At 37.0% G+C, this 13739-nt stretch overlaps 1 protein-coding gene across 4 annotated transcripts in view; it reads left to right on the top strand.

Moving 5' to 3' along the window:
* The window catches only part of LOC145003894 (uncharacterized), a 29693-nt gene that overhangs the window by 367 nt on the left and 15587 nt on the right, over positions 1 to 13739 (top strand). The window contains exon 2 of one of the 4 annotated variants that reach the window (XR_013662190.1): positions 1034 to 1704. The exons of 2 other annotated variants lie outside the window; for them this stretch is intronic. The gene's annotated coding sequence lies outside the window, so the exon portion shown is untranslated. Of the gene's footprint in view, positions 1 to 68; positions 884 to 1033; positions 1705 to 13739 lie in introns of those variants that run through there. One more of the 4 variants, XR_013662189.1, reaches the window with a different exon arrangement.

Below are 13739 nucleotides of genomic sequence, written 5' to 3'. Positions count from 1 at the left end.
GTCTAATTTTGTTATTGGGTTAATGATTTTGTGATGTGTTAGTAATTTAGGGTTAGTGATTTTGCTAGTAATGGATATGCCCGTGTTCGAAATCTTTTCCATGATGCAAGAAAATGTTCACTATCTATTATTTTCATTCATGAGATAGATGTTGTTAGAGGGCAGTGGCGGAACCCTTAAGGGGCCAGAGGAGGCCCCGGGCCCCCGTTTTTTTGCCGACTAGGTACTCGTGGCTTTAACTCTGTGATGACGACACAATATTCACCAACTCTTAGATTTCAAGGTTTGTAATATCGCACATAATATTAAGATATCTAATATGATTTAGGTGTTATTATATGTTGATTTCTACTACTGAAAATTATAGGTCAGTATTCATTACAAAATTTCAATTATTTAGTTCTTGATTTGGTAAAAGGAAATTAAAAGATCAAGCCCTAGTTTGGTTCAATTTCTTGGAGATGTTTGTTACAGGGATTTAGAGTTGTTTGTTATATGGAATTGGACCTTGTTATTTACTGTAGAAGATTCTGTTTGATACTAACGGTGAAGCTAAATCACCGTATGTTTTTTGGATAAATGGAATTAGAAAGCATGTATGCTTGGGGATGTTGATTTCCAGGTAATCATCTACAGGATTTGTTCAAGATGGATAATTGGATTTTGTTGTTATTAGATTTCATATATATTTAGCTTGTTAGTAGATAGATCTTTTAGTATAATTAATTTTATTTTCATAGAGGCTAAATTTTGTTTTTCACATATTTTGAACCAAGCCAAAACAGAAGCATGCCAAAGGTGCAACAAAAGTATGTTGCCATAATTGTAAAAGTCTAAAAAATTCCAAGTTTCACATAATGATAAACTTCCCCTGTATTGATAATCTTTTGTTCCATCTTTTTATATGTGAGTCATTCATGCTTCTAAGTATGACAAAATGATAAACTATCTTTTTATAAGCTTTTGATTGTATGATGTTGAAATGTTTTATAGTTAAATTTACTATTTATCTGATTTTATGTAAAATTTCTAGAAAATTAAACCAATAGTAGGGACAGGATGTAAATTATGTCCAAACATCTATGGGGACGACAAGTCGTCTCTATAGGTGCACCTGTGGGGACGACATGTCGTCTCTTTAGGTGTATCTATTGCGACGAAGGCTATAATGACGACAAAATGAGCTAAAGCAGCATAGGTAAAGCGACTAGGCCTATGGTGACGACATGTCATCCCTGGCATCTATAGCGACAACTTTGCATCCTAAAGTGACGATTTTTGTTGTTGCTATAGGTCTTTATTCTTGTAGTGTTGATATATGTATGTGAATCTATATAAATTTTGGGTATATATGTCAGTGTATGTGTGTTTGGTGTATATATATATATGTGTGTGTGTGTGTGTGTGTGTGTGAAATGTGTGTATTTAGTATCAGTAGGATGTTATTATCTATATATGTGAAAGTATGTGTGTATTTGATATAAGTAGAATGTTATTATGTATGTGAATGTATGTGTGTTTGGTGTATATGTGATATATGAAGGTGAAATTTGGGTATTTGGTATCAGTAGGATGTTATTATCTATATATATGAAAGTATATGTGTATTTGGTATAAGTAGGATGTTATTATGTATGTATGTGAATGTATGTGTATTAGGTGTATATGTGGTATATGTATGTGAAAGTATGTGTATTTAATGCTTTTATGTACTATGTGAAAATATGTGGTTTTGGTATACGTAGGATGCTATAAATGGAAAAAAAAAACAAAAATAAAATGTTATAAATTTAATTTTAAAATACAATGTTTTATATATATATATATATATATATACCCTTAAGGGTATATAAGCTTAGGTACCCAAACATATCATAATACATAATTTTGTTTGATATTTTCATTTTAATGTTTTTAAACTTCAACCCTTAACTTGATTTAGTTACAAGATTTTCGAAATTTCACTATTATCTTTCTTTTACATCGCATATTTTTTCCGAACACCTACTAGGCTATATATATATTGTAGTTGAAAATGAAAATTTTATAAGAGAAACATAAATATGTAATTTATAAAAATAATCGAAGTAAATCAAGTTAGAAGTTAAATTATAAGAACATTGGACAATTAAAAAGTATTATATGATACAAAACGACGTAATATAGTGAGTTTGGGTACCTAAACTTATATACCCTTAAGGGTATATTCACTTTTCCATATATATATATATATATATATATATATATATATATATATATATATATATATATATATATATATATATATATATATATGATGGAAAAAATCTACTCGCTAAACATATACCAAATTATTAATTTTGATTTATTTAATATAAATGTTTTTTATAAAAATGTGGAAAAAATTGTTGGGTCTTTGATCTTTTTATTTAATACTTACAACTTTTGACTATATAAATTACAAGTTCTTGTAATTAAAATTAATTAAAAAATTAATAATTAGAAAATTTTAATTTTAATTTTTTTTATTTTAATATCTACTTTTTTGAGTCAACTGTGTATTTTTAAAACAAAAGTTTAAAATTGTTACATTTTCATGTCTTTTTTGTTTTTAAAATATTTATTTGCAACATATTTATACAATGCTATAAATAAAAAATAATTTTTTTTAATCTCGATGGTGAAAAAGATAAATATAACAACTCTACTTTTATGGTATATATATTTAATAAATATATAATTGTTTAAAGTACATTGCTATAGTTCAAAACAAAAAAAATGTTATAAATAAAAAATATGTATAAAGGTACACATGATTATTTAATATAGTCAGCGGTGTTAGGTTTATGGTATGTAGTCGTGACACACAACACACAACACAAAACTTTGGCGTTTTAGCAGTGGGTGAGAAAGGCGAGAAATTTTATGGCCAATTAGAAGAGATTATAGAGTTGTAGTATACACATGATTATTCAACTGCACTATTTCGATGCAAGTGGTTTGATACTCGAACAAGAGTTATTTTTGTTGGGTTTTATACAAACAACCCTATGTGTGCATGCAACCCTAGTTTGGATCTATGTTTTTACTATTAAACATACAACAAATGAATACAAAAGGAAACCCTAGCATGCATCTAATATTTCTAAAATCACACACAAAAGGGATTAGAATACACACCTTTGTTGCTATATAGTAATAACAACTAAATCTTGAAGTTCCTTTGCTCTTTAGAACAAGTACCACAAATGTAGTACCTCTAATGGCTCACAAACACACAAGAGTGAAAGGATTAATATGAGCGAGAGAGAGGCGAGAATGTAACTAGCTCTAGAAATCGTCTCTTCTAGGATTTCTCAAGGGGTTGGTATGAATTCTTAAGCCTATGGGTCTATTTATACTTGAGGCCAGCTAGGGTTTCAGGGTGGAAACATTGATCCCTTAGCTTAGGGCCTAAGCAAGTCCATGGACCTCCTTGCATTAGCCTTCAAAGAAAACTTCTAGATCCTTCTAGGATTTTCGGCCTAGCCCTAATAAGGGTGATCAAATAACCCAAAGCCTCAACTATCAAATAATTACAAAACAACCCTTGTACTTTTAATTAGTTCCTTTAATCCCAAAATTAATTCCAAATTAATTTTTGATTAAATACTAATTAATAATATGATTCCAAATTAATATATTATTCATATAATATATTAACAAATCATATTATGCCCCAATTTATTATTCTTAATAATAAATCAGCCTATCTCCTCAACAATCATTCTGTATAGTCACCAGTGTAAAGGCAACCCAAACGGACCATGCTACTATCAGGTCAAGTACATCCCATTTATGGTTATGGGCTTAGACGCCTAATCCAACAGTCTCCCTCTTGGATAAGTCTAATAACTAAAATTGTCAATGTAACTTCAAAATCCAATTAGCAATTGTAGCTCTTAATAGCCGTTGTCGAACTCAGACCTAGTCAATGACACGTCCTTTAGATAAGCGATCATCTAGTCCTCCATTCTCAAGATATCGTGTGGACAAATACACGGAACATAGTCATACTTATTCTCCAACAATTTGTTTCTCGATCTCTAATTTGTCTGACATAGAACTTAATTGAACACATCAATTCAGTCCTGACCGGGTCCAACACATAAGTCAAACTAAATCATCGAGGGGCCCAATATATCGCTTTTACCATCATAAGATAAAAGGAACAGATAACCTTCGACTTATATGCTTGTACTTTATACTCATCAAATCATACACAACAATTCGTTTTATAACATCAAGTTACTCATGCGTTTACGCATTATCAATGTACAACCAACTCGTAAACAACAACTCATATATATATATATATATATATATATATATATATATATATATATATATATATATATATATATATATATATATATATACGTTTAAAGACTAGATGATATTATCATCTCACAATCACTCGTGATTAAATTCCATGATGTGATTCATGTGAGTGTAGATTTAATCTAATACTCAAATCTTATTTCAGGAGCACTCATGAACATTGCAACAAACTTTTTCTATGTCTAAGCGCTTAGACAATCTACAAACCAATTCATGACAGTCTTCTTTCATACTTACTTCCAACATATGATCGACTGTGGATATTTTAAATAATCTTATTATTTGGGAAGTTAAAACATGCAAATTGAAACAATAGTAAATAATTAACACAAGACATTAACATTACTCATAAATAATACTCCTTTATTTAATCATCAAATGTTAAATACAATTTATCTATTACAAGTTTCTGAAAGTACCTAATCACGAAAACTAATATCGTCCTTCAGCCCAATGCTCCTAGCATGCTGTAAGTGCTTAACCTTACTCAGTCCCTTCATAAGGGGATCTGTTGGGTTCTCCTCTGATGATACCTTCTTTACTACGAGGAGTCCCTTTTCTACCCGATGTCTAATGAAATGATATTTTCTGTCGATATGTCTGGATCTGCCATGATCCCTTGGTTCCTTGGTCAAGGGAACCACACCTTCGTCCAAGGTTTCCATAGGCTCCTTTATGGCCGATACAACTCCAAGGTTTCCAATGAAGTTCTTCATCCATATTGCCTCCTTCGACGCTTCTCTTGCTGCTGTGTACTCTGATTCGCACATTGAATCAGCTACGGTCTCCTGCTTGGAACTTTTCCAAGTCACTGCTCCTCCATTCAGGATAAAGACCCAGCCCGATTGAGAGCGGAAATTATCTCGGTCAGTCTGAAAGCTAGCATCAATATACCCTCGCACTCTCAAGTCATCACTCCCACCGACAAGAAGGAACCATTCCTTGGTCCTTCGTAGGTACTTAAGAATATTCTTGACTGCGGTCCAATGTGCTCTACCAGGGCTCCCTTGATATCTGCTGACCATGCTCAAAGCGAAGGCCACATCAGGGAGAGTACACGTCATAGCATACATGATTAAGCCAAAAGCGGAAGCATAAGGTACTCGGCTCATGTATACTATCTCAGATTCAGTACTCGGGCTTTGAGTCTTACTCAACTTGGTATTTCTTTGGATTGGTAACTCCCCTTTCTTGGAATTTTCCATATTAAAACGTTTAAAAACTTTATCAAAGTAAGTACTTTAACTAAGTCATGTTAGTCTTTTACTCCTATTTCTCACTATCCTTATCCTAAGAATATAAGAAGCTTCTCTGAGGTCCTTCATAGCGAAGCACTTCCCAAGCCAGGATTTAACCTCCTACAAGCTTGGGATGTCGTTTCCTATGAGCAGTATGTCATCAACATACAAAACAACAAAGCTAACTATACTCCCACTAGATTTGACATATACACAAGACTCATCCTCGTTTCTCGAAAGCCAAACTCTTTGACTTTCTCATCGAAACAAAGATTCCATCTTTGAGAAGCTTGTTTCAATCCATAGATGGATTTCTCAAGCTTACACACTCAATCAGGGTGCTTCACATCAACAAAACCCTTTGGCTGACTCATGTAAACATCCTCAGCCAACTTCCCATTAAGGAAAGCGGTTTTTGACATCCATTTGCCATATTTCATAATCACGAAGCGCCGTTATGTCTATCATAAGATTTAATCTTTGCAACTGGTGAGAAGGTCTCATCATAGTTAACTCTATGAGTTTGAGTAAAGCCCTTCGCAACCAATCGTGCTTTATATGTGTGTACTTTCCCATCCATGTCATTGTCCTAGCCTCTTTCCTTGTAGCTATTAGGTTCATCCAAATTTACTAGTGTATTATCATTAATAAACATATCACCCACATTTGTTATATGAAAACCATATAACACAGGTGGAACACTAACTCTACTGGAACGTCTAAGAGGTAAGGACTCGTCAATCAGTTCAACAGGAGTTTCCTCCTCGAGTTGAGTGTCGGTGTTAGAGGTTCCTTCATCACTTGATTCTTGAAGCTCTTCAATATCAATCCCCCCCCCCCCCCCCCCACTGTCCTCTTGGTATATGAGTTCTCGCTCTCGGAAAACCCTCTCCTCGTAACGCAGACACCATTTTCACCCGATCTATAGAAGAGATATCCAAAGGAATTATGTGGATAACCGATGAAAATACACCGCTCCCTATGAGGTTTGAGCTTGTCTTGAGTCTCTCATCTTACGAAAACCTCACAACCCTAAACCTTGATATGTGTCAACGAGGGAGCTTTCCCTGTCCACATCTCGTGAGGTGTTTTTGCAACCTTCATAGTCGGGACTAGATTAAGGATATGGGTGACAGTCTCTAAGGCATACCCCCAGAATGAGACAAGTAACGGAGCTCAACTCATCATGGAATCAACCATGTCCAACAAGGTTCGATTGCACCTCTCAGCCACACCATTCAACTGCGGTGTCCTAGGTAGCGTCAATTGCGAAACAATTCCGCATTCCTTGAGGTAGTTATGGAATTCAATACTAAGGTATTCACCACATCGATCGGATCGGAGCATCTTAATTTTCCTGCGCAGTTGATTCTCCACTTCTTGCTTAAAATCTTTGAACTTTTCAAAAGTTTCTGACTTGTGCTTAATTAAGTAGATATACCTATATCTGCTATAATCATCGGTAAAAGTCATGTAGAAGCGGCTTGCATCCCTTGTGGTGGATCTAAAGGGCCCACATACACCAGTATGTATGAGATCCAATAAATTCTCACCCATTTTACAAGTGCCAGTGAAGGGTGACTTGTTCATCTTTCCAAGTAAATAAGACTCACACATGTCATCGTCCCTAAGGTCAAATGACTCCAACACTCCATACTTTTGGAGTTGCTCTATGCGCTTCTTGTTGACATGTCCAAGACGATAATGCCACAAGCATGCCATATCCAAACTATTGGAAGAATTGATATGCAACACATCATTTCCTAAGTTTTCTATAATCATCACAGTTTCATATATTCCATTACAAGACAATGCTTCAAAATAGAAAGTGCCATTCAAGAAAGCATTAATAGAACCATTTTCATTATTAAACGAAAATGCAAAACCTTGTTTAAAAAACCATGAAAAGAAATAATGATTCGTGCCATTTCTGACGAGTAGCAAAAATTATTTAAATCTAGACCTAACCCACTACTAAGCACTAAAGAGTAAACTCCAATCTTGGTGACATGTGATGTTTTCCTATTCCCCATGATCAAGTTTATCTTCCCATGCTCCACATCCCTACTTCTTCTTAGACCCTACAAATCAAAACAAATGTGAAAACCACATCCTGTATCGAGGACCCAACAGATAGCATGTGATGAGTTATTAGATTGACTAATATAAATACCTGCAAAGGATGGCTTTATTTTCCCATCCTTGATGTCCTGTAGGTACATCAGGCAACTTCGTTTCCAATGCTCTTTGGCCTGGCAGTGGAAGCACTCTGCATCCTTGTGGTTTGAAGAGGAAGAGCGGGACCAACTTTAGTTCCAATAAAAGAGGTACCACCGTGAGACTTTCCCTTGTGGCTCTTAGAAGGAGCCTTCCTCTTCTTTCATTTTCCTTGCCCAATAGCCAAAATAGGGGCAATAGTAGCAGGAGTAGATGCAACAGATTTTCCTTTTAGACTACTCTCAGCAGTCCTTAGGAGGCCTTGAAGCTTGCTTAGAGTGACCTCATCCTTGTTCATGTGGTAGTTCATACAAAACTGGTCGTAGCAAGGAGGTAAGGAGTGTAGAATTATATCTATAGGCAGCTCCTCATCGAAGTTAACATGTAACTTCAGCAATCGGTCCACGTATCTCTACATTTTCTGCAAGTGGGCCGTGACAGACTCTCTGTCCTTTATTTTGGTAGTGATCATTGTAGCAATGATCTCATATGCTCCTGCCTACCACTTTGATGGTACTATTCCATCAAATCTTGGTGCATCTCGTAAAAATAGTAGTCATCGTAGGACTTTTGTAGTTATGCGGTCATTATCGCGAGCATGATGCAATGGACTTGCGTAGCATCTCGCTCGTGAGCCTCGAAGGCAGCGATTTCTCGGGAGTAGCAGTATTGAAATTAACCTCCTTCAACTCCTTATCGAGAACATACTCCTTGTTCTCATACCAGGTAACGATGCGGATCTTGCGGATCCAATCATTAAAATTGGTTCCCTCAAATATCACCCTCCCACACAAGTTCATGAGTGAGAATGAGGCAGGAGGGGTCGAGCTAGAAGCTTTGTTGTTGTTCTAAGTAGACATATAAAATAGAAAAGGAACAAAGTTTGATTAGATAAGAATCCTCAATTAAACACCCAAATGAGAAATTAGGGCTAGGATCCAACAGCATTATTTAAAATTAAGAAGAGGGATGCCATAATCCAAACTGCATATAATTTGAAGGTAAGTGAATGACGATTCACTAATTTCCACCATGAAAAACGAAATAGAAATTAAGTTTTAAATGTATTGAAATTCCTAGATATTTTGAGATTCATTTAACTTTTCAATGGCATGTTTAAATCTCGTTATTCCGTTTAAGTTTGTGACTGTGATACCGAGGATTACAAACAATGTGTGAATAACCATGCAAATGTACTTGGTACTCTAGATGTCATTTACCACCTAATCAATGTGTCGGTTAACCACACACGCTCCGTTGATCTATGATAAACATCGAGCTACCCTTTGCCACCTTTGCTAGTCCCAAATTAGTGTGCCAGTTAGCCACATACGTTCCACTAACGACTTGGCAGGGTGCAAAGTGTAATTTCATGGAATACATCATTTTCACATTTTTCCTAAAGTAACTAAGATTGCAAATTTTAAAAAAAAAAATGTTTAGTTACTTTATTAATCATTATACTTTTAATTAATGAGGAATTAGTTGCCCTATCCTACCCGTTCGGCTAACGACCCTCCACCAATCAAGGAAGCGGTGGGTGAGAGTGGACACCATTTTAAACTGTAATTTTATAGGCAGCAACCTTATACCCCCCCCCCCCCCTTATAGATCAGCTTCGTTAATGAAGCCTACTAACGATAACACTAGCTTAATCTTATATATATATATATATATATATATATATATATATATATATATATATATATATATATATATATATATATATAATTATTAATCTTATAATATTATAATAGTATAGGGGTGTATTTAATAATTATCTAAAATTACATCATTAATTTACATTATTAAATCTTGGAGGATGATCCATTAAATTAAACAATTAAGTTAACCTAATCCCTTTATCCCCTAAAATTCGAAAATTTTGGGATGGGATAGTTCAAAGATCTTTAATTATCTATTTAAACAATTAAAGGGATAATTACAAAAGATAGCATTATCCTAATCCCTAAAATCTTGGAATCTTATCTTGGGGAATAAGGCATTTTCGAAAACCATAGGGTTAAACAACCCTAATTTCGAATTTTTAATGCCAAAGGAAAGGGTTCAAGAAACCCTAAGAAAATTCAAAAACGAGGATTTTGGAACCCTAATTTCAAAAATCCAAGCCGTAGGGTTTATTAGCCACAAACCCTAATTTGTCAAGTTCATACTTTTGTATCAAATCCAATTGAAAACAAAAACCAAAGGCTTTGATAACACTCTTGGTTTTTATACAAACAATCCTATGTGTGCATCCAACCCTAGTTTGGATCTATGTTTTCATTATTAGACATACAACAAATGAACACAAAAGGAAACCTTATCATGCATCTAATATTTCGAAAATCACAAACAAAAGGGATTAGAATACATACCTTTGTTGCTATATAGTAATAACAACTAAATCTTGAAGTTCCTTTGCTGTTGAGAACAAGTACCACAAATGTAGTACCTCTAATGGCTCACAAACACACAAGAGCCAAATGATGAATATGAGAGAGAGGATAGAATGTAATTAGCTCTAGAAATCATCTGTTCTAGGGTTTCTCACGGGGTTGGGACGAATTCTTAATCCAAGGAGTCTATTTATACTTGAGGCCAACTAGGGTTTCAGGGTGGAAACCCTAATCCCTTAGCTTAGGGCCTAAGCAAGTCCATGGACCTCCTTGCATTAGGCCTTGGATGTAACAACGTAAATTTTCTAATCAAGTTTTTTCATTTTCAAAACACATAAACTCATATATCATATTTCATAAAACTACAAGTGTCTCAAGTGTCAACATAATTCCACAATAAAAATCAAATCCCAGAATCCTCAACATGGTCCCGCGGCTCGTTGGACCCTATGGTCCGGTCTGGTTGGGACCCTCCAGTCCTATGGCTCGTTAGATCCTCTGGTCTAGTCATAATATAACATATATCAGATAGAAAAATACACAACTCAAGTAACACATAAGACCTTCCGGTCACACATAAATATCACTCTAGGTAAAGTATAGTGAGAAGACTCACCTCGTAGCTAACAAGTAATAGACACGTACTAGGAAATCTCGAACTAGACTCCGCCTAACACATTAGATAAGCATCTCTAATCAATACTCCACTCTTACTCAATTACACCACAAGTTCTCTTATTCGCTTCCTATCCCTTGGGATGGGTAAAAGACTATTTTACCCCTTCATGGTCTCAAATGCTCATAATTAACCCATCCTCAAAGTCAGCAGAAGTCGATGCGAGTCAACAGTCAAAGTTGACATGACTCGCCAAGTGCACTCATGAGACTCGATGAGTCCACTTGTATCCTCAGAGGTCTTGCTAAGGTTTCACTTAGGTCTTCGAGTTGACCCACAACTCAACGAGCTAGCACTGGGTCAGGAACGTTGGGACAAACCAGACCCAACTCATCAAGTCATCTCATATACTCGATGAGTTTACCTAATCGGGTTCCATATTTAGGCACCTGAGAGTAGATTCGCAAATCTTACCTCTAGATCTATCCTCCTAATGTCCAAAAGTCCAGTAAAGTTTTGATCTTGATGGCCATGCATGACATATATTGCTCTATATGCCATCACCACTCCATTAATGCTTCCAAAACGCATAACTCTTCAGTTGAACCACTATTGCTCTAGACTTTTGGACTCTCTGGACCTCACAAGGTCCAGATCTGAAGTCTAGACTCAAAGAGGGGCTTTATGCATCTATAGGCCCATCAAGGTGTTACAAGTCCTAAATCTCAAGAGCATGAGATCTAACCATCCTACAAGAAAGGTAAAAGCTTTTTACCTTGATCTGAAGCTTGAGATGAAGAAGAAGCATATCTACTAGCCCTCCCTTCTTGCTCTTTGATGAACCTTCCTTCCTCTTCAAGGAAATGAGTCAAAATGATCAAAAGATTAGCTATCCTCACCACTAAAGCTCACTAAGGATGTTAGGATTTCTCTCAAGGGTGCAAGGGTACTGGTGAGACAAAATGGAGGCTGTAAATGTCCTTAAATAGGCCACAGGACCGAGAATTTAGGATTTCCTATAGTAGCGTTGACTCGGTGAGTCAGCTCACAGACTCGTCGAGTCAGCTCATTAATCCACGTCACTAATCGTGACTCTTCTCGACGAGTCGAGGCACCAACTCGTCGAGCTACTCAGTAAACTTCACAAATAAATAAAATAAAATAAAATACCTGGGAATCCTAATGTTATAATTCTCCCCCACTAGAATTAGATTTCGCCCTCAAAGTCATGCTCTGCAAATAAATCTGGATGCTGCTCCGGCATCTCTGACTCTGGCTCCCAAGTCAAATTGGACCCTCTCCGATGTTACCAATGAACCTGAACCAGGAGAACTTCCTTGTTTCTCAGAACCTTCACATTTCGATCCAAGATCACGATCTGCCTCCCAGTATAATTCAGGATTTCATCAACCTGAATGTCCTCCAGTGGTACCACTGCTATCTAATCGGCTACACACTTCCTCATCTGGGGCACGTGGAAAGTGTTATGGATCTGACTCAAATCCGCAGGTATCTCCAACTGGAATGCTACTCTACCTACTCTGGCGATCACTCTAAAAGGACCAATGTATCGGGGTCCCAACTTACCCTGCTTCCTGAATCGTATCACCTCTTTCTATGGGGATACCTTCAGGAGCACAAAATCTCCGACCTGAAATTCTAGCTCGGATCATCGCCTGTCCGCATAACTCTTATGGCGACTATGTGTCGTAAGTAACCTCTGTCTGACCTATTAAATCTGTTCGGTCGTTTACTGTACTATCTCTGTGCCATCCATCACTCTCTGCCCCACTTCTCCCCAGCAAATGGAGATCCGACACCTTCTCCCATACAGAAGATCAAAGGGAGGCATACCAATACTTGAATGATAGTTTTTGTTGTAGGAAAACTCAGCCAGTGGTATGTAGGTGTCCCAACTTCCTCTGAAGTCCATGACACATGCACGCAACATGTCCTCAAGCGTCTGAATCGTCTGCTCGCTCTTCCCGTCTGTCTGTGGGTGATACGCAGTACTGAAATGCAAGCGCGTTCCCAACTCCTCATGAAACTTCTTCCAAAACCTGGAAGTGAAACGCAGGTCTCGATCCGACACTATCAATACCAGCATTCCATGTCATGCTACCACTTCTCTTACATAGATCTCAGTTAATCTCTCCGTAGAAGAGCTCTCACTAATAGCAAGGAATTGAGAACTCTTCATCAGTTGGTCTACAATCACCCAAATCGCGTCAACTTCCCACGCAGTCCTCGACAACTTGGTGATAAAGTCCATCGAGATTTGTTCCCATTTCCGCTGGGAAATCTCAAGAGGCTGCAATGGACCATGTGGACGTTGGTGCTTTGCCTTGACCCGACGGTTGGTCAAGCACCTCTCAACTACCTAAGCAACATCCCTCTTCATACAGGGTCACCAATAGTCTCTCTTTAGGTCTAAATACATCTTAGTGGCCCCAGGATGGGTCGAGAACCTCGATTTATGTATGTTGTCCATCAGTATACACCGACCTCCGCATGTATAGGGCACCCAAATCTGCCCTCAGAAAGTCATAAGTCCTCGGCTATCTGTTTCAAACTCATACACCTGCCCAATCACCTGCTCCCTCTTGTAGTTCTCCAGTTTCATGGCCTCCGCCTGGATGATACAGGATCTCACAGTCATAGTCTTTCGCCACATCCAACCATCTCCTTTGTCGCATATTCAGGTTGGGCTGATCCATGAGATACTTCAGGTTCTTATGGTCCGTGTATATGGTACACCGAACCCCATACAAATCGTGGTGCCAGATCATGAGGGTGAACACCACCGCCCCCAGCTCTAGGTCGTGGGTGGGATATCTCATCTCATTAGGCTTCAACTGCCTTGATGTGTATGCTATCACGTGCCCTCTCTACATTAGCACCGCACCAAAC

This window comes from Lactuca saligna, chromosome 7 (assembly GCF_052625555.1).
Source record: "Lactuca saligna cultivar CGN05327 chromosome 7, ASM5262555v1, whole genome shotgun sequence".
Classification (NCBI taxonomy): Eukaryota; Viridiplantae; Streptophyta; class Magnoliopsida; order Asterales; family Asteraceae; genus Lactuca; species Lactuca saligna.
The sequence above is the reverse complement of the archived record's forward strand: the minus strand, read 5'-3'. Positions and strand labels throughout refer to the sequence as shown.